This window comes from Cervus elaphus, chromosome 30, assembly GCF_910594005.1.
Source record: "Cervus elaphus chromosome 30, mCerEla1.1, whole genome shotgun sequence".
Lineage (NCBI taxonomy): Eukaryota > Metazoa > Chordata > Mammalia > Artiodactyla > Cervidae > Cervus > Cervus elaphus.
The window spans coordinates 77,447,851-77,470,380 of NC_057844.1; the positions used below are offsets into that span (position 1 = coordinate 77,447,851).

General features: G+C 38.3%; 1 protein-coding gene and 1 pseudogene across 3 annotated transcripts in view; one reads left to right on the forward strand and one right to left on the reverse strand.

Annotated features, from left to right (window-relative positions):
• The window catches only part of FGF14 (fibroblast growth factor 14), a 600,641-nt gene that overhangs the window by 63,288 nt on the left and 514,823 nt on the right, over positions 1-22,530 (reverse strand). The window lies entirely within an intron of this gene.
• LOC122687165 lies at positions 20,820-20,960 on the forward strand (annotated as a pseudogene).

The following is a 22,530-nucleotide window of genomic DNA, read 5'->3' on the forward strand; positions in this document are numbered from 1 at the left end:
TGGGTACATCCTCTGGAGGAGGGCATGGCAACCCACTCCAGTATTCTTGCCTGGAGAATCCCATGGACAGAGCAGCCTGGTGGGCTACAGGCCATAGGGTTGCACAGAGTCGGATACGACTGAAGCAACTAGCGTGTACGCACGCATGGTATGTGTGCACAACTGTACTAGGAGATGATTTTTAAAATCCCACTTCATTATTACTTTCCTAATGTATATATTATAATAATCACAGCTCTGCCCTTCCCAAAATCCATTGCAAGTGAACAACACCATAATTCACTTTACATGCATTAAAGTGAATAATAATAATGCAGTAATAAATGCAGTTCCTAGCATCAGGTAGAGCATGCTTCCTGGCCTACCTAATACCCGAATGACGGCATCACTCCTGCGGTGCCATGAATCTCTAACTCACCCTGGCCAGACCCTTGTCTCCTTAGTGGGCAGCCACAGGACTTCAGCCCTCCATCATCCTGGCTCTATTCACCTCTGCTTACAGCTTCCTCCTCACATTCAAATCACATAACTGCTCCGACATTATGGGTATCACTAACCAACACCTAAGGGGTCTCTTTTTTTTTAGGCTGGTTCACAGCCCATTCATACAGACAAAGATGATTATTTTATAGTTTCCAAAACATCTTGTATTTTTTTTTAATTTTTAGAGAAATCTCTGAATCTTATATTTTTCATGATGAGGTACCAAAGGGCAAATTTGGAAGAGCCTGGACCATCTCATTGTGACTTTGGGCATAACACAACTTCTATAAACCTCCCTTATGCATCCCTAAAATGAAAGGATCGGCCTAAATATTTAAGCTTATCTTTTAGGTCTAAAGTTTGAAGGTCTCTAAGCAGAGATATTACTTTGCCAACAAAGGTCCGTCTGGTCAAGGCTATGGTTTTTCCAGTGGTCATGTATGGATGTGAGAGTTGGACTGTGAAGAAAGCTGAGCACTGAAAAATTGATGCTTTTGAACTGTGGTGTTGGAGAAGACTCTTGAGAATCCTTTGGACTCAAGGAGATCCAACCAGTCCATCCTAAAGGAGATCAGTCCTGGGTGTTCATTGGAAGGACTGATGCTGAAGCTGAAACTCCAATACTTTGGCCACCTCATGTGAAGAGTTGACTCATTGGAAAAGACCCTGATGCTGGGAAGGATTGGGGGCAGGAGGAGAAGGGGACGACAGAGGATGAGATAGCTGGATGGCATCACCGACTTGATGGGCATGCGTTTGGGTAGACTTCTGGAGTTGGTGATGGACAGGTAGGCCTGGTGTGCTGCGATTCATGGGGTCGCAAAGAGTCAGACATGACTGAGCGACTGAACTGAACTGAACTGAACTGAAGAAGTAATTCTGTTACTGTTTGAATTATCCAGTGAAAGATGAACAAATAAATTTGTTATTTAATTTCCTGAATTGAAACATGATCGGAAAAAGGGTCCCAGAGCATGTTATTAGATCTGGTATCAAGGGATTTATCAACAACCAGTTACATGACGGCGAAACCACTTCAATTCTATTGAAGTTCCCTCATCTACAAAGAAGCAATTGCAAAATACTCAACTTCCTCAGTTGGATTGCTCTCTGGAAAATACATGATAGAATTATTTAATAGTGTTACATGACTGGAAACTCTGTAAAATATTACTCAAATTGTCATCAATTAATTGGTAAGTGTTAGATCTTAGAGAGTTCCTAGGGAAGATGTTTACCCCTAAGAAGAGAGTGAACAGGATCCAGAAGCTTTGCAAACTAAAATGGGCAAGAATATATCTTTATTTTCATGAGTCTTTTACTGAACTTTCACATTTTCTTCCACTATGCACATAAGCAGCAAGCCACAATGGTATTATCAATTCCTAACATTTTGTTATTTATAGAAAGTAGAGGTATTTTCATTTTATAATTAGTTGCAGAGACCTCAAAATATTTATGCTCATCACTATTTAGATTTGCCACTAGATCTTACTTAATATGTTACTTAAAAATCTACATCATTATGTCATTTTTTATATTTTGAAAAAATGAATGTCAATGTAATTGCTTTCCTTAGCCATCTATGCACTTTCATTTTGTGCATTTCAAAATGCTTTTCTTAGAAGAGGCCCAAAGGATTGAACAGACTGCCAAAGGGGAGAAGCCTATGGGGAAACATTTCTAGTCTGCAGGTGAAGAAAGATGCAATACCAACTTCACCGTGGTACATACAGGCAGCAGCCAGGCCTCCACCTGCACCCAGATCTCCCGGATGTCAGATTTGTGTTCTTTCTCCCACCCATGCCTTCCCTCCAAGTCACCACTGACAAGTCCTTGACCTCTGAACTTTAAATACTATTTGGTCAGGAAAAGAAAAAAGAAAAAAAAAATTTCAGATCGACTGTATAGAGTCTTCTAGAAACTGATATATTTAAAATTAAAATAGGAACAAATGTAGAAAAGAATGTACATGTAGGTATAGCTGAGTCACTTTGATGTAGAGCAGGAGTTAATACAACATTGTAAATCAACTATGTTTCAATAAAATATTTAAAAATTTTTATTGATAAAAATGTTATTGGTACATAGATGAAACATTTTATTGATAAAAATTTTATTTATCAATGAAAACTAAACAAAATTAAAAGTTTCATGTATTTGAGTTATATTACCTCTAATGGAAAAGTGTCAGAGAAGGCAATGGCACCCCACTCCAGTACTCTTGCCTGGAAAATCCCATGGATGGAGGAGCCTGGTGGGCTGCAGTCCATGGGATCGCTAAGAGTTGGACACGACTGAGCGACTTCACTTTCACTTTTCACTTGCATGCATTGGAGAAGGAAATGGCAACCCACTCCAGAGTTCTTGCCTGGAGAATCCCAGGGACGGGGGAGCCTGGTGGGCTGCCGTCTATGGGGTCACACAGAGTTGGACACGACTGAAGTGACTTAGCAGCAGCAATGGAAAAGTGTACACAGGTAAGCAACTCCTTTAGAACACTATTCTCAGAGATGGTTGCTTATTCCTAAAACAATCTTAACAACTGGGCTTTGATGAAGAATCAGAAAAACTAAGATGATGTTGGGCTTAATTTAAATGAACTCTGAGAGCAGGACCAGGCAACAATCTACATTTTAAAGGTCAAAGGACCTAAATACCAACACAGCTACAGAATTTAATCATCAAACAGATCTTAACCATATCATAAACCATCAGATGATAGGGTGAGCATTTTTGCTTACTTGTAATGAAAGTCAAGTAACCCTTATAAGCCAAAAAAGTGAAGAGACAGCTAAACACGTCCTCTAAAAGCAGGGTCCCCAGACCAGAAACACAGGCATCACCTGGGAGCTGGTAAATGCAGAAACTCTGGTCCTAGCCATTGACCCAGAATTGCATTTTAGCAAGATCCCCAGGTGAGCTGTGTGCACATTAATGTTTATGAAACACTGTCCAAAGAAGGGGAAGCTGAAAAAAAAATGTATAAAATGGACCTATGCAAAAGTGTAGTTTTGTATCTCCATCAATTTTACATATTAAAGCAGAATTTATATTTTTTGCTGTTTAGTCGCTAAGTTGTATCCTACTCTTTGCAACCCCATGGACTGTAGCCCGCCAGGCTCCTCTGTCCATGGGAATACTGGAGTGGGTTGCCATTTCCTCTTCCTGACCCAGGGATCGGGTCTGCATCTCCTGCATTGGCAGGCGGATTCTTTACCACTGAGCCACGAGAATTTATATGCCATAAAATTTACCCATTACGAGTGCAATTCGATGAGTTTTAGTACATTTAAACAATCCGGTCATAACCATGACTAAAGATTTAAAATATTTCCATCATCCCTATAAGTTCCCCAGGTCTTTTACAATCTATCCTTTCTTTCACCTTTGCTCCTAGAAAGCTATTTATCTGCTGTGGGAGGCTATGGTTTTGTCTTCTGTACAAATCTCATATAAATGCAGCCATATATTATTTAGGGGATTAATTGGTCTGACTTCTTTCACTTAGCATGATGTTTTTGAGATTGACCTAAGGGAATCAATATTATGCTTCTTTTTATTGTTGAATGACATTCCCTTATCTGGATGGGTAGTACTTTGTTCATCCATCCATTTACCAGTTGTTGGATATTTGTTTTTTTCCAGTTTGGGACTTACTTTGAATAATAATGCAATAAACTTTGGCAGATAAGTCTTTGTGCCTCCAAAATGGTTTTGATAACTGTCAATCAACAATATGATGTATAAGTAGTAAGCAAGTAAAAAAAAAAAGGAAACAAATTTTTTAGTCTCCTAGACAGTTATTCTTACAATAACCACTTGTACCAACAAAGCGGGCATTTCTGAATGTGGGGAGAGAGCCCAGGATGTCAAGTGGAGGAAAGAATGGAGATGCTGTAAACTAGAGGAGGATTGACTTCCCTACTAGCTCTGGATACTGATATTTAAGCTGGTGGAAAGTAGGCAAAAGTGGGAGTCTACATCAAGTAATTATGTTTATGGGAAAATCCAGTAATAGCATTGTTGTGGCAAGAAGGTGGCAGGGTACAGTGATCGTTAAGTGCGGGAAACACACAGCAGATGTTTGTGAAAGACAGTCGAGGAAAAGGTACTCAGGAGTTCATTTTAAGAAGAAAGTTTGGTTTATGAAGTGTGTCCAAGTCTCAGACCTTTAAAGAAGGCTCACTGACGGAACAGCAAGGCACCCCAGAGGGGTAATCATAGACATAGACAACCCGCATAAACAATCATAGACAACGCGCATCAGCTCCTAGACGCCCACCAGGGATTCTTCTATGATGCTGTAGCTACCAGGGCTGTGAGGCTGCCCTTAACCTGATATTTTAAGAAGCTCTCTAGACAAGGGAAGAGAGATTGAAGACACTTTGGCAAAAGCAGATGAATGAAACAAAATGAAGGCCATTGCATTGTTAATTCCGCACCCCTCCCCTCCGCCCCCCACTCAACTGACTTAAAAATGTTGGATTTGTCTGCCAGGCCGCTCACCCAAGATACAAGGCAGCAGAAGCTGGAGGAAGAGGGTGATGTAATCACTGGGGTAACACTCCCTTATGTATATTTCCCCAAAGCATTTTTCCAAGAAAAACTAGGTGTGAGCTAGATGTGAAGTGCTAGTCACTCACTCGTGTCTGACTCTTTGCAACCCCACGGACTGGAGCCCGCCAGGCTCCTCTGTCCATGGGATTCTCCAGGCAAGAATACTGGAATGGACTGCCATTCCCTTCTCCAGGGGATCTTCCCGACCCAGGGATTGAACCCAGATCTCCTGAATTGCAGGATTCTTTAGTATATCTGAGTCATGATGGGATGAAAAGTTTCCATGTACCTGAGTATGCAGAAGTCAAGAATGGTTTGAGAAGGAAATAAGGAGAAGAAAGAACGTGGACAGGTGGGTGAGGGGTTATTAGCAAGACCAGGGATGAGCTCTCTTAGCTTTTTAGGTTTAAAAGTTTTGTTCGATATTTAACGTCTTTGACTTTTGGAACTTCTTGCTCTCGTACATAGCATGACAAAAGAAAGGGATTAAAAATCTACCTGTAAGTGATACGAATACAACTGTCTAACAAATAACACAATATCAATTTATTCCCTTATATATAATTACCTGGGTCACCATTTTGATATGTCATAAATAAAGGCAAAATTATGTAAAAGCCCTGTGGCTACAGAGATTCAAAATAATTACTGAGCATAGATGATACTTTAGTTTGCCTGGATTAAAAATTCATGTATCTCAGCTTGATTTTTACATATTTTAATAGAGAAAAATATGCTATTTTTGTACTTCATTAACCTTCTTATGCCCTCAAGCATATGTTCTATTCTATTGTACAGATGTCTCATTACAAAACTCTTTAGGTTTAAACAGAGAAATCCCACATACTATTTATAATATTTATTTTCATCAGAAAATAAGTCAAACATTCACATATAGAAAGTATATTTAAAATTATCTTTATTCCTGCAATGTAAAGATAATCACTGCTAACAATGGGAAAGTTTTCTTTATTGCTATGTGAAGTATAATTGTTACTTTGCTAAACTCAAGTTCTTTATCAATTCTGACGAAATGAGCAGGTTTTGAAAACTGTAAAATAATTTCATCTTCTTTCAAAGAAACATGTTTAAGGTCACATTGCTGCACCTGCTCTTTTTTCTCATCTTTAAAAAATTTTGTAAGAGGAAGAACAGAGCATTCTTGCTCAATTATTCTAAGAACTTAAGTGGCTATTTCCAAACAGGTACATGAGCTAACCTACGGTTGTAATCTCAGGATCACAGGCCTTTTTTTTTCTCAATGGGCATCTGGAGCTCTGGCAATGTTCAGGCCACACTCACTTTATTTAATAATCATGTTTCCACCCCGCTCCTTCTCCCTCACTTCATCTTTCTGATTCCATCCTTCAACCAGTGGATGTGAAGTTTTTCTTTCAATTAATGGAATTAGCAAAAGAAGCTTTGAAGTGTTTGACACATAAATTTAAAAAAATACCAAATAAATCTGAAATACAAAAATTTCTCTAAAGTGTAAACACTGATTAATTCTTTGAGACTTCTCTATGCTTAAAAAATGATACATTATTCAAAAGAGCAAGGCAGAGACAAGCTATTGCTCTTTGCTTCTGCCCATTACGGCCTCAGGCACACAATTTCCTCATTACTAATGCTATTGGTTGGCTTGGCAGTGTCTTCTTTGAAGAAACACTTGATCTCTGGTTTTTTCATTTGAATTTATTTTTTCACCTCTTACTAGCAAGGAACTGGAGAAATAAGAGGTTAAGTTTACCCTCTGAAGTTCTAAGAAAGATGCTCTATTGAGTTACATCCCCTGCCTTTCTTCCTATAAACTTAACCAGGACCCTGGATGTCATCAGGATCCAGCTGTTGCATTAGCATGAGTTGATGTAAAATAGAGAAAATAGTAAAATTTACCAGCAAACATAATAGTCTGAGAAATGTCTCTACTCTTTGGTCTTATAGAAGACTGCTGTGTGCGTGCACGCTAAGTTGCTTTAGTCTTGTCTGACTCTTTGCGGCTCCACGGACTGTAGCCCACAAGGCTCCTCTGTCCTTGGGATTCTCCAGGCAAGAATACTGCAGTGGGTTGCCATGCCCTTCTCCAGGAGATCCTTTCCTACTTAGGGATTGAACCCACATCTCTTATGTCTCCTGCACTGGCTGGCAGGTTCTTTACCACGAACGCCACCTGGGAAGCCCAGAGGGCTGTTAGCAAACACAATAATCTGAGAAACATCTTTACTCTTTGGTCTCATAGAGGACTGCCAGCTATGGTCCTGGTGATCAAAACAACACGAAGGAGAAAACCAGAGACTAGAAGAAATTGTAGTAACTATGCACAAAGGTATAGGAGGTAGATCATCTAAGCAAAGAGCAGATCATCTTCATCATTCTTCACTCACTTGCCCATTCAATCCCTCAGCCAAGATGCACTTACTGAGTGCCTATTATCCATTAGGAACTGAAGGCTCTCAGAAAATCAAGGTGACTAAGATGTGAACCCTGACTTCAAGATCCTCTCATTTTCAGCTTCTAACCAAAGCCTTTGTCTTGGGAAAAAATATCTACTGACATATGAAACTTTCAAAAGCTCAACGAAGCCTGAATCCACTAAGAATACCCTGTGTCAGACTGTCAGCAGTGAAAGATTAGCTTTTGTCCCTTTTGTTATTTTCTTAAAACTTCTTTAGATGGAAATATTCTTGGACCAAACCCAAGCGCTGCAATTGTGATAAAGAAATCATTCCCAAGCAAACTATGTATTTCCCCATCAGCTCTGGTGCTTCCAAAGGACTTGAACTTGGATGCCTGCCCAAGTGGGTCCTCCGTCGACTGTACAGGGTATTTTGGATAATACACTCCACCCTCATTTTTTGGTTAATCCTCTAGCTTTCTTGTAATGGTGAAAGACCACTGAAAAAGATATATATGTATGTCATGTGTCAACTCAAGCAAGACTGTCATGGTGGGGGAGCCCCTGACACAGCTACAACATTCACTGAAATCCTCTTGGCTTCTTTTGAGGATCACAGCTGTACTCTTAAGTGTCTGGATGGTGGGGAGAGTTTTATCGGTATTTATGAAGAGATAGCTTAGGCAGAATTGCAATGTACCAATAATATTTCCCAACAAATTATATTTCTGGCCATTCTAGAATAGCTTCTAAGCTAAAACAGAATAGCACAACTTAATCTGAAGGACAAACGTCTGTTTTACCAAAGGAAGCACAACATAAACCTGCAAACTATAATTATCTTCGTGTAGAGCTAAGCCTACCTGATTTGTTTTTACTTAAAGGATTTCCAGTCTAACTATCTGTCCCAATCTCGGCTTGTCTGGGCATTGCCCATCTGTTACTCCAAGGCACAGGGATGGGCAACCTCTTTATCCTTTCTTCAGTCACCTCCTGTGAGGCCTACTTTCCAGGTCATCTGGAGTTGTTGCTGTTGTCTGGTCGCTCAGTTGTGTCTGACTCATTGCGACCCCATAGGCTAGAGCCTGCCAGGCTCCTCAGTCCATGGGATTTCCCAGGCAAGAATACTGGAGTTGGTTGCCATTTCCTTCTCTAGGGGATCTTCCCAACCCGGGGATCGAACTCATATTTCTTGTGTCTCCTGCAATGGAGGCAGCTTCTTTACCACCGAGCCACCGGGGCAAGTCCTTTGTCTTGAGTAGACATCAATAAAAACACAATGAAAACATGGATGGAGACCATTTGTTGTGCATTGACCAAGTGCTTTTTACCCATTTAAGCACTTCAGACTACTTTCTTTTACTCCCCATAATAAGACTCTAAGGTGGAGGTACTTATCTCAAACTGAGAGGCAAGGAAAGCTCAGAGTTTAAGAAACTCATCCAGTACCTCAGAGCTCTTCCATTAACTGAGGTGTTAAATTAATTGGCAACAAATTAAGGTGTTGAGAAGGGAGGGGTGGCAGGAAAACAACCAAGATCTCTCCTTTACAGGCAGTTATTTTTTGAGAGTTCAGAGGTCTACTGTGAGAACTGTGTGCAGCAGAGAGAAGGCTTACATCAAAACGGGGTCCAAGGACTTGGGGTAAAAAGGAGAGAAATCTATGTTTTAGTATGGAAATCTTCCTACCATTATATTTTAGCCATCAGTAACTTAAAAGTTAACCTATATTGCAGACAGATAGGAAAGTATATAATTCTGGTACTGTAGGTAAGAATGTGAAATTGAATTTTTCAGGTAAACTGCAAACCTAGTGATCTGCTTGATTTTAAATCCCACATTGGACATGATTCAGGTATTCACATCTTTGTTAGCACTGCCGCCTGCTCATGCCCCAAACTATTGTAATACTGGATGTTTAAATTTTTTGTGAAGATACATAATAGATCAACCACAGTCATAGTGAAAACGAGCCTTTACATCTTCCATCTTGGGACTTGAAATCCTTGCCTTGTGGACATGCATCTCTCCCTCAAATGTGGGGACCCCGCTTGATGTCTGTGACTGACAGCCACGCCAGTGCACAGGTGTATAATTAGAAAAAAAGGAAAGCGCTTGAGACTCAAGTGTACACTCATCACTTTTGTTGTCTAAGATCGACGAACTTTGACAGCTGAGCTTTTCATAACTGGTTCTTGGCTGACAGCAGGTGAAAAGACTTAAGCTGAGAATTAATTACACCGATACAAAGCCACCAAGGGACATGCAAGTGGGAGATGCTCATTGACCCCAAAGGATATAAAATTTCAGAGAAGCAGCAGCTGCAATGTATCAGTGGCCAGATGTTTCTGATGCTTGGGAAAACACATTATGTCAATAAAAGACATGATCTGTAATGAGAGTATATCAGAAAAAAAAAAAAATAGCACCACTTTTCAGCAGATAGACTGTTTAAAACAACATGGTTTCTTCGTGTATAGCACCAATGACCAACAGATGACTAATAATGTTTTAATATTTTTGCTATTAAAAATTAGGGAAAAAAGTAAGCATTGCTTAATAATATAATTGAAATTGAGAAATATAACCAAAATTAATATACCAAGGGGTAGGTGAAAATTTCATGTTCAGTTTCTGCTTCAGAGTTGAGATATCATAGGAAAATCATAGTTTAGTTAACATTTTAGAAGAAAATCTGAATTTGAAAAATCTGAATTTTGAAAAAAATATTTTGTGTGCCATATCAAAGTTATCAAAATGCAGTCATGCCATATTTTTTCCCATATAAGTGGAGAAAGAAACACCCTTAAGTGTCCAGAGACATATAGGTGAATTTAAACAAATCACCTGCAAATTTGACTCTTTACTTAAAAAAAAGTGGCAGAGTGGTAGGCTCACCCTAGGAGTGTAAAAAATAGAGACTTCACTCAGTGTCATGTCTGAATTATTATGAAATCTACTCCTTATTCTCCTGTCCCAAGTGTAACTCATTTAGATGAATCATTTGCACATTACAAATGAAACATTATATATTGGGTTGGCCAAAATGTTCCTTCAGGTCTTTCCATATCTTACACACACACATATATATATATCTCATATATGTATAATATTAGGAATATTTTTACAAGAGTGAAGCCATGATGAGATGATCTGCAGTTGCTATAATACAGTAGTTGCACTATCTACTTGGGTCAGTTTGTGAACTTCAGCAGGTCCAAAATGTGAGCTGTTTTGCTTCTCTGTGACGGATTCAAACACAGTACAGTAAATCACTTCCATAATCGAATATCCTCACTAGATCCTCCAAGCCCTTTAAAAGGAACATATTCATCCTTGGTAACTGTTGCACTGTGTGATACTCATTAACTGTTGAACAATTCCTAGAGCTACTTCAAAGACTTTAAAAATAAAACAGACCTTCAGTTTTTTGGCAAGGAGATGAAAGCAAGCACGCCTCGTAATAACTGCTTCTTAGTTTACTGGGTAATCGATGTTATCATGAGATTTCCAAATCGAGGACTGCAAGGAGGCCCAGTATCCTTATTCAGCACAGAGCCCACAGCCACACAGCCAATACTGGTTTTTAGATTAGATCCACAATAACCGTGCTATCCAGAATGGATGGGTTTAATTCATGGATCAATTCAATTCCTTACATGCTCTAATTTTATTCCAATTATGCTTGCTAGGTTGAGATAAAAATATCTCTGGCTTAAAAAAACAAGTAACACATTTTAACGAAATCTCTACTGATTTGCTTTTTGTTGCATTTTATTCTACATACACCCTCAGGAAGGCAAGCCTAAGAGGGAAGCCCCACCCTAGTTCTCTCATACCTTCCTGACTTCTCAGTAGAAAATCATTACCAGAGTCACACCGGGCAACAGAAACTTCTGACGCCACCTGGGTCAGGGTCAAGGAAGCTCATGTGTGGCCCCTGCCCTTCAGGATCTGAATTGTTGTGCTCCTGGGGCTTCCAAGTTCAACTGTTTGCTATCTACTCCTGAGCAGAGACCAGATGTGCAGGTGTGCACCGACATCAAGAAGAAAAATAATGAAAAGGAATTAAGGAATAATATTCAGTTCAGTTCAGTCACTTGGTCATGTTCAACTCTTTGTGACCCCATGGATTGCAGCACGCCAGGCTTCCCTGTCCATCACCAACTCCTAGGGCTTGCTCAAACTCATGTCCATTGACTTGGTGATGTCATCCAACCATCTCATCCTCTGTCGTCCCCTTCTCCTCCTACCTTCAATCTTTCCCAGCATCAGGGGATTTTCTGATGAGTCAACTTTTCGCATGAGGTGGCTAAAGCACTGGAGTTTCAGCTTCAGCATCAGTCCTTCCAATGAACACCCAGGACTGATCTCCTTTAGGATGGACTGGTTGAGTCTCCTTGCAGTCCAAGGGACTCTCTAGAGTCTTCTCCAACACCACAGTTCAAAAGCATCAATTCTTCAGTGCTCAGCTTTCCTTATAGTCCAACTCTTATATCTGTATATGACCACTGGAAAAACCATAGCTTTGACTAGGCAGACCTTTGTGGGCAAAGTAATATCTCTGCTTTTTAATGTGCTGTCTAGGTTGGTCACAGCTTTTCTTCCATGGAGCAAGCATCTTTTAATTTTAATAAAGGCATAATATTATTTCCATCATGTACTCTTTACTGGAAGCACAAATCAATTAAGTTGAAAAAAGAACCAGCCTGGTTATTACACATCCCTGTAAGTGAATCACCTTTAAAAATGTGATGAGCTACGGGAGAGGGATAGTGGTGTGGGAGGGAGGCTCAAGAGGGAGGTGATATACGTGTACATATATCTGATATACTTTTTTGTACAGCAGAAATTAACAGAATGTTACAAAGCAACTATACTTCAATAAAATAAATAAAATACAAAAATTAAATTAAGCTTTCACAAGGACAGTGTCAAACAGTAGAGAGGTATCAATTTTGACTGACTCTGTGTGAAATCAGTTTCTTGTAATATGACAAGGTATTGTCATAGGGTTCTCCTCTGTTTGGGGTGCACCGGGTGGCTCAGTGGCAAAGAATCTGCCTGCCAAAGCAGGAGAGGTGGGTTTGATCCCTGGGTAGGGATCCCTTCTTTGGCAAAGTAATGTCCCTAATAGGCATGGCATTAAAAGCTTATTTGTTTTTAAAATATAAATGCAATCTTGAATCTAAACTATTTGTATACAGAAGTACTTTTCAGAACAGGGAGCATTTGTGTGTTAAGTGCTCATAAAAACAGATAATTTAGCAAGTCTGTTCTTTTATATATACTTTTCTTTTTAACTTGGGAGGGAAAAGAAGGATTCTCATATAAGAAACATTCTCAACTGTATTGACTGAATAACTTCTATGGGCATAAGTGGAGCACAGAAATGAGAAAGCAGGGTTCTTGCTCTCCAGAAAAAAAAAAATATGGTATGTAAATTTAGTTAATTTATAGCTAGAAGACCAAAGACAGTCTTTTGAAGGTTGTTTAATTACATGAGACACTTGCATTTTAAGATGGTCTATATAGCATATGTAGGACTACTGATATATGTACATCAATAGAGAAAACCACAGACTATTTGCTTTAGGTTGGCTAGTCTATACACAGTTTAAATCTGTAAGTAATTCATCATCTCCACTGGTTTAATTACAATTCAGCACCCTGCCAATTGCCATTAAAATTCAAAGGCTGTTATTGTGTCTTGTTGCTTAATTGTAGACTTGAGGAAACTAAACTTATGCTGAATGCAAAATACCTAAGGTGATGAATGCACTTGGTTATATCCTGACATAAATTCAAGAAATACAATGGGATAGTCTACCCAAACAAGATCATATTTCTAATTCATACATGATGCTAATCAAAAGTTAACACTGTGGCTACTTTATTTCTCAAACAAATAATATATTTCCCTAGTGATCAAACAATTGCCTCCAAGTGAGTGTATGACGCAGTTAGAAAGATGTGTTAATAAAATTTTAGAACTTGAACTGTAATGCTAAAGTGTTCCTAGCAAATTCCAATAGTGCATCTTTATTGAGCATACAGTCTCTCTGATTTTGCAGAATTCATTCATTCTATAGTATTTTGCAATAGCCTGTTAGTCATATTACAGTGTTGATCTCCTACAACTTTCTATGTTTGTATCATAGCATTTTTCTGATCTACACATTTGGGAATGTGGGTAACTTGAAGATGTCTCCTTTCACCAACAAAATGACACATTCCTAATCAACCAATAAGCAAGAAGATGGCAAATACATGGTGGTCCACGACTACAGATAAGCACTACTACAGAGGAAGGCTTTTCACTAATTCAATAATGATTCCTTAAATGAAGTCAACAAGTTTTCCCAAAGACCCATTTACATGCACTAAGTGGTAGATAATAAATATTATTATTTTCAACCACTAAAATAAGTCTGAGTATCATTTGTCATAAAAGTAGGACTTCAAAGGGGCTTCCCAGGTGGCCCTAGTGGTAAAGAACCTGTCTGCTAATGTAGGAGACATAAGAGATTAGGGTTTGATTCCCCAGGTCTGGAAGATCCCCTGGAGGAGGGCAAGGCAACCCACTCCAGTATTCTTGCCTGGAGAATCCCATGGACAGAGGAGCCTTGCAGGCTGCAGCCATAGGCCGGCACAGAGTTGGACACAACTGAAGCAATTTAGCATGCATGCACGCATGACTTATCAAAGAAAGATGTGGTCCAAGAATTGAGTACTTTAAAATCTTCGTTCTCAAAGGAACAACCACATCGGATTTAATTCTTTCTTTACATTACAAACAACTCAAGACAAACAGGACTGGAAATGAATTGTAGAAAGCAGTTAGCTGCTTAAAACCTCCTAGATGTCAAGAATATAAGACACAAATAAATGTATAAGAATCAAAGTTCATGATTTTACCAGCATAACAGTCATGTATGAGAAATGAGTTAGGGACATAAATATGCTGTTTAGGATATGCTGGTACCATAACTTTCTTGCTAATATTGATCAAGGCAAAGTAAATATGCAACATTTCTGTAAATAGTGTCATTCACAGGCCATACAGGCTCTAGGCAGAAAATATTTGTGACTGGTTCCACAGGAAGAATCAAAGTTTAACTATAATGGCACATAGATATTTGGAAGCAAAAGAAAGAATTGATGTTAATTGTGACAAAGAATTGTACTTTAAATCATTTCTAGTAAATCTCTAATCACCTTTTCTTACTGCATCAAAATAAGAAAGCTTCATATTTGCTGTTTAGATTGGCAAAAAGCTTTTCTTTAGATAAATAGTGTTGCTTCCACTCAGCCTTCCTAGAGGTGTGTGTGTGTGAAATTTATTTCTTTTAATATATTCAATATTTAAACAAACTTCTAAATTAACCCAGCCAAGATCAATTTAGACAACAAACTTTTTGACTTCAAGAGAAACATAAAGCATTAAAAATCCAAATATGACTACATAGAGACATATTAAAGTTTTCTAAGCTTATTTTTTTAAAAAACGATATAATTGGACAAAAACTATGAAGATGATAAAAAGAAATATACAACAGTCATGCAACATATCATAAACCAGCTGTGTTGGTGATAAACGTTATAACTTCAGTTCGGATCTCCCCTTTGGGTTGGTATCTCCCCCTCCCTCAATGTGCACATATTGATACACCTCTACAGTAGTACCTAAGGGTCATAAGGACAGTGACATATGCCTATTTTGGCCACAGCTGTACCCTTAACACTATGAAGAGCGCCTGACACCTATATAATAATTTCATAAATACTTAAAATATCAATAACTATTTGGTGAGTGAATGAAGGAACACATTTCTTCGCATAAAGTAAAAACTCTGAACATGCAGATTGCACCTTTTGATCTTCAGAAATACATGTTTCATTGGTTGACTCAATAAAAAAGACAAGAACTTATCCTGACTTGCTTAACTCCCTGTAACATAGAAGATACATGAAAGTTTTATGGTTTTCTTCCTTTTTTTGGTATATAGTTAACGAAACTGTTTTGTAAAACTGTATTCAGATGAATGTTGCATGTCTAAGCAATCATTTAGGAAGACAACGAAGTAAAGTGAAGTGGAAGTCGCTCAGTCATGTCTGACTGTTTGCGACCCCATGGACTATACAATCCATGGAATTCTCCAGGCCAGAATACTGGAGTGGGTAGCCTTTCCCTTCTCCAGCGGATCTTCCCGACTCAGGAATCGAACTGGGGTCTCCTGCGTTGCAGGCGGAGTCTTTACCAACTGAGCTATGAGGAAGCTATCAGGAAGACAATGACTTCATTCTAATCATGCTGCCATTGACCTAAATGTCTTATAATCTCTTTCCTTCTCTCTCTCTGTAACTTTCTCTCTGTTTCTCTCTCTCACCTTAATGCAGGCAAGTCTCAAAATACTCACCCAGTCCTGTCTTCTGACCTCCTATTTCACATTCTTATTTCTCATAGCTGGGGCCATGCTAAGGCATTCTAAGTATATAAATCGCAAAAATAAAACATATTTTGGAAATCCCGTAGTTATTCATGATCTTATTTCAGTCTTAATTATCAACTATGTTAAAATTTCTATGCCAGGTAACTAGGTTCCCTCTCTATTGATTCTATCTATATATGTCTGTGTGTCTATCTATCTCTATTCTGAACAAATAAATCAAATATATATCAAATATATATCAAATACATAAAATACATTTGATATAAAACACACAGATTGCATTATGGGGACTTCATGAACTCTCATATATTTATAATAAAGGAATCATATTTTAAGAATCCGTAAAACTACAATAAATCTTCAAGATTCAAGATTATATATTATATTGTTGGCTCATCAATTACCTTATGCTAACATAAAACATTTAATTGATAAGTTTCTTTATTGATAAAAAATTACACTGTATATTCGAAATATGCAGTGACAGTCAACAAAGATGTCTACCAGTTTAGTTCAGTTCAGTCGCTCAGTCGTGTCTGACTCTTTGCAACCCCATGAATCACAGCACGTCAGGCCTCTCTGTCCATCACCAACTCCCGGAGTTTACCCAAACGCATGCCCATCGACTTGGTGATGCCATCCAGCCATCTCATCCTCTGTTGTCCCTTTCTCCTCCTGCCCCCAATCCCTCCCAGCATCAGGGTCTTTTCCAATGAGTCAACTCTTTGCATGAGGTGGCCACAGTACTGGAGTTTCAGCTTCAGCATCAGTCCTTCCAATGAACACCTAGGACTGATCTCCTTTAGGATGGGCTGGTTGGATCTCCTTGCAGTCCAAGGGACTCTCAAGAGTCTTCGCCAACACCACCAAAAGCATCAATTCTTTTGCACTCAGCTTTCTTTATAGTCCAACTCTCACATCCATACATGACCACTGGAAAAACCATAGCCTTGAGCTATTTCAATTCAAATCCCGAAAGACGTCTATAAGTATACTGTAAACCACCAATGCAATTAGAGATATAAGGAATAGTTCTCAGTTATTCCCAGCTGGGAAGCCCAAGAATACTGGAGTGGGTAGCCTATTCCTTATTCAAGGGAAAGAATCCACCTGCAATGCGGGAGACCTGGGTTCGATCCCTGGGTTGGGCTCACTCCAGTATTCTTGCCTGGAGAATCCCCATGGACACAGGAGCCTGGCGGGTACAGTCCATGGGGTCACAAAGAGTCAGACACGACTGAGCGACTAAGCACAGCACAGCACATTCCCAGGTGGGACCAGTAAAATCTTTCAGAATCCCAACATGGATCAGCTTCACATTTCAGAAAAGTTTGTAGCAAACTATTCAAGTAAAGCTTGCCAATGTCCTTTGTGAAAATAAGTAGTGTTGTTCTATACTGTATTTTAAAAGAAAACCAGACTATTTCATCATCACATACTTCAAAACAAAATACAAACAATAATATTATATAAAATAAACAACCCAAACTATACCATTAAATCAACTATCCATTTTTTCCAATAATATATATTTTAATAGAAATTGATTTAAAGCACTGAGTGCTTCTGACATTTTCTCAACTGTTAACATGTAGATGACTTAATTTGCAGAAAAGTAGGCAAAGGACGAATAAAAAATTTCCCTCATTCACCTACCAAAACAAACAAATCAAATGAACAAAACAACAACAACAAAACAGAAAATAAGAAAATAGGGTCATTGTTACCATTTTTCTAAATTCCATATATATGCGTTAATATACTGTATTGGTGCTTTTCTTTCTGACTTACTTTGCTCTGTATAATAGGCTCTGAGACAGCAAAAGAGACACAGATGTAAAGAACAGACTTTTGGACTGTAGGAGAAGGTGAGGGTGGGATGATTTGAGAGAATAGCATTGAAACATGTATATTATCATATGTGAAATAGATCGCCAGTCCAAGTTCGATGCATGAGTCAGGGTACTCAGGGCTGGTGCACTGGGATGACCCCGAGGGATGGGATGGGGAGGGAGGTGGGAGGGAGGGTCAGGATGGGGAACACATGTACACCCATGGCTGATTCACGTCAATATATGGCAGAAACCACCACAATATTGTAAGGTAATTAGCCTCCAATTAAAATAAAATAAATAAATAAACAAAATTATACAGGAATTTGGTGATAAAAAAAAGAAAACAAGAAAATAGTAGAAAGAAATTTAAATTCCTCTTCCTGGATTATTCAACTGTTCTAAGCTACACAATCAACCAAGAACACTCTTTGACCACCTTCTTTGTATAAATGGTTTGGAGGATACAGAGAATGTGTTGGACACATCTAGGTGAAAAACCAGATTTTTGAAATGGAAATGGCCTCACAAATGAATGTTGCTAATTTTGCAAACATATAAACAGCCATACCTGAAACCTGCACATGAAGGTCATTCAGTCATGTCCAACTCTTTGCAACCCCATGGACTGTACAGTCCATGGAATTCTCCAGACCAGAATTCTGAAGTGGGTAGTCATTCCCTTCCCCAGGGGAGCTTCCTAATCCAGGGATAGAACCCAGGTCTCCCACACTGCAGGTGGATTCTTTATCAGCTGAGCCACCAGGGAACGACCCCCCCCCCCCAAAAAAAAAAATGCATAGCACTTTACAAATTACACAGTACTAACATATATTATTACCTTATGTAAATCATACCCCTAAGAGAGAGATACTAAAAACTACCATTTCTCATGTGAAGAAAGCTCAATGGAGAAAACTACCCAAGGCTAGACAGAGAGTGACTGTCAGAATGTTAAATATTCTGAGATAAGAGTCTAAGAAGCTTACCCCCACACCTCAGTAGTTGATTGAACACTGTCAAGTAATTTTGTAGCATATGTAAAAACACAAACCACTTCTGCTCTATTATACTACCTCTGTCCTAATGGAGAAGTCAGTGGAAATAAGAATGCCTAGTATGTGCTTGAACCTACACAAAGCAAATAAACATAGATGGTGGTTGAACAAGGGAAAAAAACAATGCATGTGTGCTCAGTTCTGTCTGACTCTTTGCAACCCCGTGGACTGAGTCCACCAGACTCCTCTGTCCATGGGATTTTCCAGCAAAAATACTGGAGTGGGTTGCCATTTTCTCCTGAAGGGGATCTTCCCACCCAGGGATTCAACCAGCTTTTCTGTGGCTCCTGCATTACAGGTGGATTTTTTTTTCTTTTTTAACCACTGAGCCACAAGGAAAATCCAAGAAAAAAAAATTAGTGTCATAAATGTTTACATTTAAAACGTGAATCATGGAAGCAAGGACAAAATCATCAAATGATAGATTCAAAAATTCTTGGGAAAAAATACCACATAGTAAAACCAGTGGTTATTAAACTTCAGTGTATATAGCGACTTTCCTGGTGGCTCAGACGGTAAAGCGTCGGCCTACAATGTGGGAGACCCGGGTTCAGTCCCTGGGTCGGGAAGATCTCCTGGAGAAGGATATGGCAACCCACTCCAGTATTCTTGCCTGGAAAATCCCATGGATGGAGGAGCCTGGTGGGCTACAGTCCACGGGGTTGCAAAGAGTCGGACACAACTGAGCAACTTCACTTCACTTTAAAGTGCTTCTTACAATGCAAACTACAATATCCTACATACATCTGAAGACTTGGATTCAATAAGCTGAATAAGACTTAAAGCAATGTTTCCTAAATTTTGCTGTATGTGAGAATTATGTGGGTTGTTTTTAAAAATCCTAAAGGCCAGGTTGCAAGCAGAGCAATTAAGTCAGAATATTGTACGTCCAGTGGTAGGAATAACAGTATCTTTTTTAGGCTTGTTTCCCTCACAGATTAACTCTAAATTGGTTAGAGTTTCAATGTCTTTGTTTTGAACAAAGAAGAGAAACTTTATATAAAATTATACTGATATATTCTGAAATATATTTTAATTGTCCTCAGTAGGAATTTCATCTTAACCTGGCTCATATTTCACATAAAAACAGTCAACTCTGTGAACCTGCAACTTTCTACAGCTCTGGGGAGTTTTGTTCAATGATGTTCTACTTCTTCTAAGAGGAGACCTGGAACCAGAGGGCTCCCTGGTAATTCCTGTTCACTCCTTTGGGTAATTACCTCCATTTCTGACAAAGATTTTGCTATAAGCACAGTGATTCATCCTGAAGCCTGAAGCCAAAATATGCATGGAAATCACAACTCTCAGAGATTAAAATTTATATTTGAAAGAGAAATGCTGGTAAGACTAAGGCGTGCATATGCAAAGAATTTTGGTTGCTTGGTAATCAGGTAACTTTCAGAAGAACACTTTGAAGGTAGAAGTACCTTCAAACATTCTGCTTTATAATGATATAAAGTAAATAGGCAAGAAGTCGTGGTGCTGTGCAAAGGTAGACCAAAAGTAAGGTGCTCTCATAAATGCACTTTTGCATAACACGAGCTTTAAACTAAGCAAGCAACTCAGTAAAAACACAGTTATCCAGAAAGAGAGGTTTCAGATACTAAAAATGACTTTTAATAATACCTAATGACCACTCCAACTAATGAGAAAGTTGACAAGTGAAGGATATCCAGGCAAAAAGCTCAAGGGATGTAGATTATCAGTGGGGCAAGAATTTACATCTTCCAGTTGTTCTCAAAGAATTTTGCTTTTATTTTATTTTTTTTTTTGCTGTTATTGTTGTTGTCTGCTTTTTTGGCTTGGCTATAATTACAGCCATAGGCAGGTGAAACCTGAGATAGCTATTAAAATTATTTAGGAAGCTTTCAAAATGATCAACTCAAGTGCACATACCCCTTCCCAGACCAATTATACCATTCTCTAGGATAGTGCAGCCAGTCATTAATATTTTTTAAAGTTTCCAATGTGTAGCCAAGGCTAAAATCCACTGCTTTAGTGGATAACATATCTTTCATGTTAATAAGAAAGATATGATATCGCTTCTCGGCCTTTTGGCTAAGATCAAGTGTAGTAAGATATGATAATGCTAATAATGGTGCATATCTAGTAACAAACAGGACCTAAAAATTAACACTTCTCTGTTGCTCTGCACTGTGTAGTGTCTGATGAAATCTACAATTTTAATTTAGTATTGCAAAGGCATTATATGAACTTTAAATTAAATGCAAAGTTAGGTTCTCTTTGGCTTTAATTTGTAACCTATACTGTACAAATTCAATCTTGAGAAGAGCCTTGGCTTTTGAATTTAAAGAAATTAAAAATTCAACATGAGAAAAGAATATTTAGAAATAAAGAGAAAGGTAAAATTATGAGTCATAATAAAGGTAAAATTAAAGTAAAACTCAACTTTCAGCACTTCCAGCTAAATAAAGGCCACAACAAACTGATGGATGAGTTCAGGATAGTCTCGGTTAGCATAATTTGAATAAGTTTTGTCTAATATGTTTTTCCGACTGCTCTCTTTTGTTTAAACTGAATTACAGTTCATGGAATATTAAAGAAAGCCCCAGGTAAATGACACATGATTTAGAATATCACTTTACGTGTATAGACCCAAAATGGAAAAAAAAAGAAAAAAAGTTTGCTCTAAGCTTATAAAACCAAACAGACAGTTCTTCTAGCTCTAGAGACATTTTGTCTAAATAAATAAGACAAGAACCTATCCTCCTGGACAGAGTTGGGAGCAAATGAAATCAACTCTTCAGCTGATATGTTTTTGTGTCCCCTTAACACTGGTAGTTTTATAAATGCTTGTGATTCAAAGTCCAATGAAGACATTATTGACGGAAAAACAAACCTCAATCTTTTCTTGGCAAATGAGAATTGTCCTGAACTGTAAAATATTAGTTCAAGTAAGTCCAAGGTAAAGTGGAACCTAGCTGACATTTTGAATCTGATTTTAAGAAGAAACATTGACTATCTCTATTTAAAAAGGATTATGAATTTGTTTTTAAAATTGTGAAATGATTTATAGGTGCTCTAGTCTTTTCAATTCTTTTCAATTCACAGAAATTAATGCAGTCATTACATATTATACATGTGTTACATATACATAAATATGCATGTATTAATTTAAAACACATTATGGAGAAGAAATTCTTAATTTCTTACACCTTATTTTATTTTCTGAAGGCGTGCATGCGTGCTAAGTCACTTCAGTCATGTCCAGTTCTTCGCGACTCTAAGGACTGTAGCCTGCTAGGCTACATGCATGCATGCCTTCAAACTGTAAGATAAGATGTAAGAGATGAAGAATTGCATCTCCATGTGTTTTAAATTATACAAATACTTTCCTTTATTTCTCAGCTACTTAAAATATGCATCATAAGTGTCAATTATTTAATTTCCCTCACGATTTACAACTAATTATGAATGTCTCTTCAGTAAGATGCAACAACTCTCTTAATCCACTAATATAATGATACATTTTCTAGTAAGTTGACAGACTCTATCATGTAAATAAGAATACATGTTTACAAACTGATGGTTAAAAGATGTGTTGTGTTAGTTGCTCAGTTGTGTCCGACTCTTTGCAACCCCCATGGAACCCTCCAGGCTCCTCTGTCCACGAAATTTTCTAGGCAAGAATACTGGAGTGGGTTGCCATTCCCATCTCCAGGGGATCTTTCTGACCCAAGGATTGAACCCTGGTCTCCTGCAAACAGGCAGTTTCTTTAGCGCCTGAT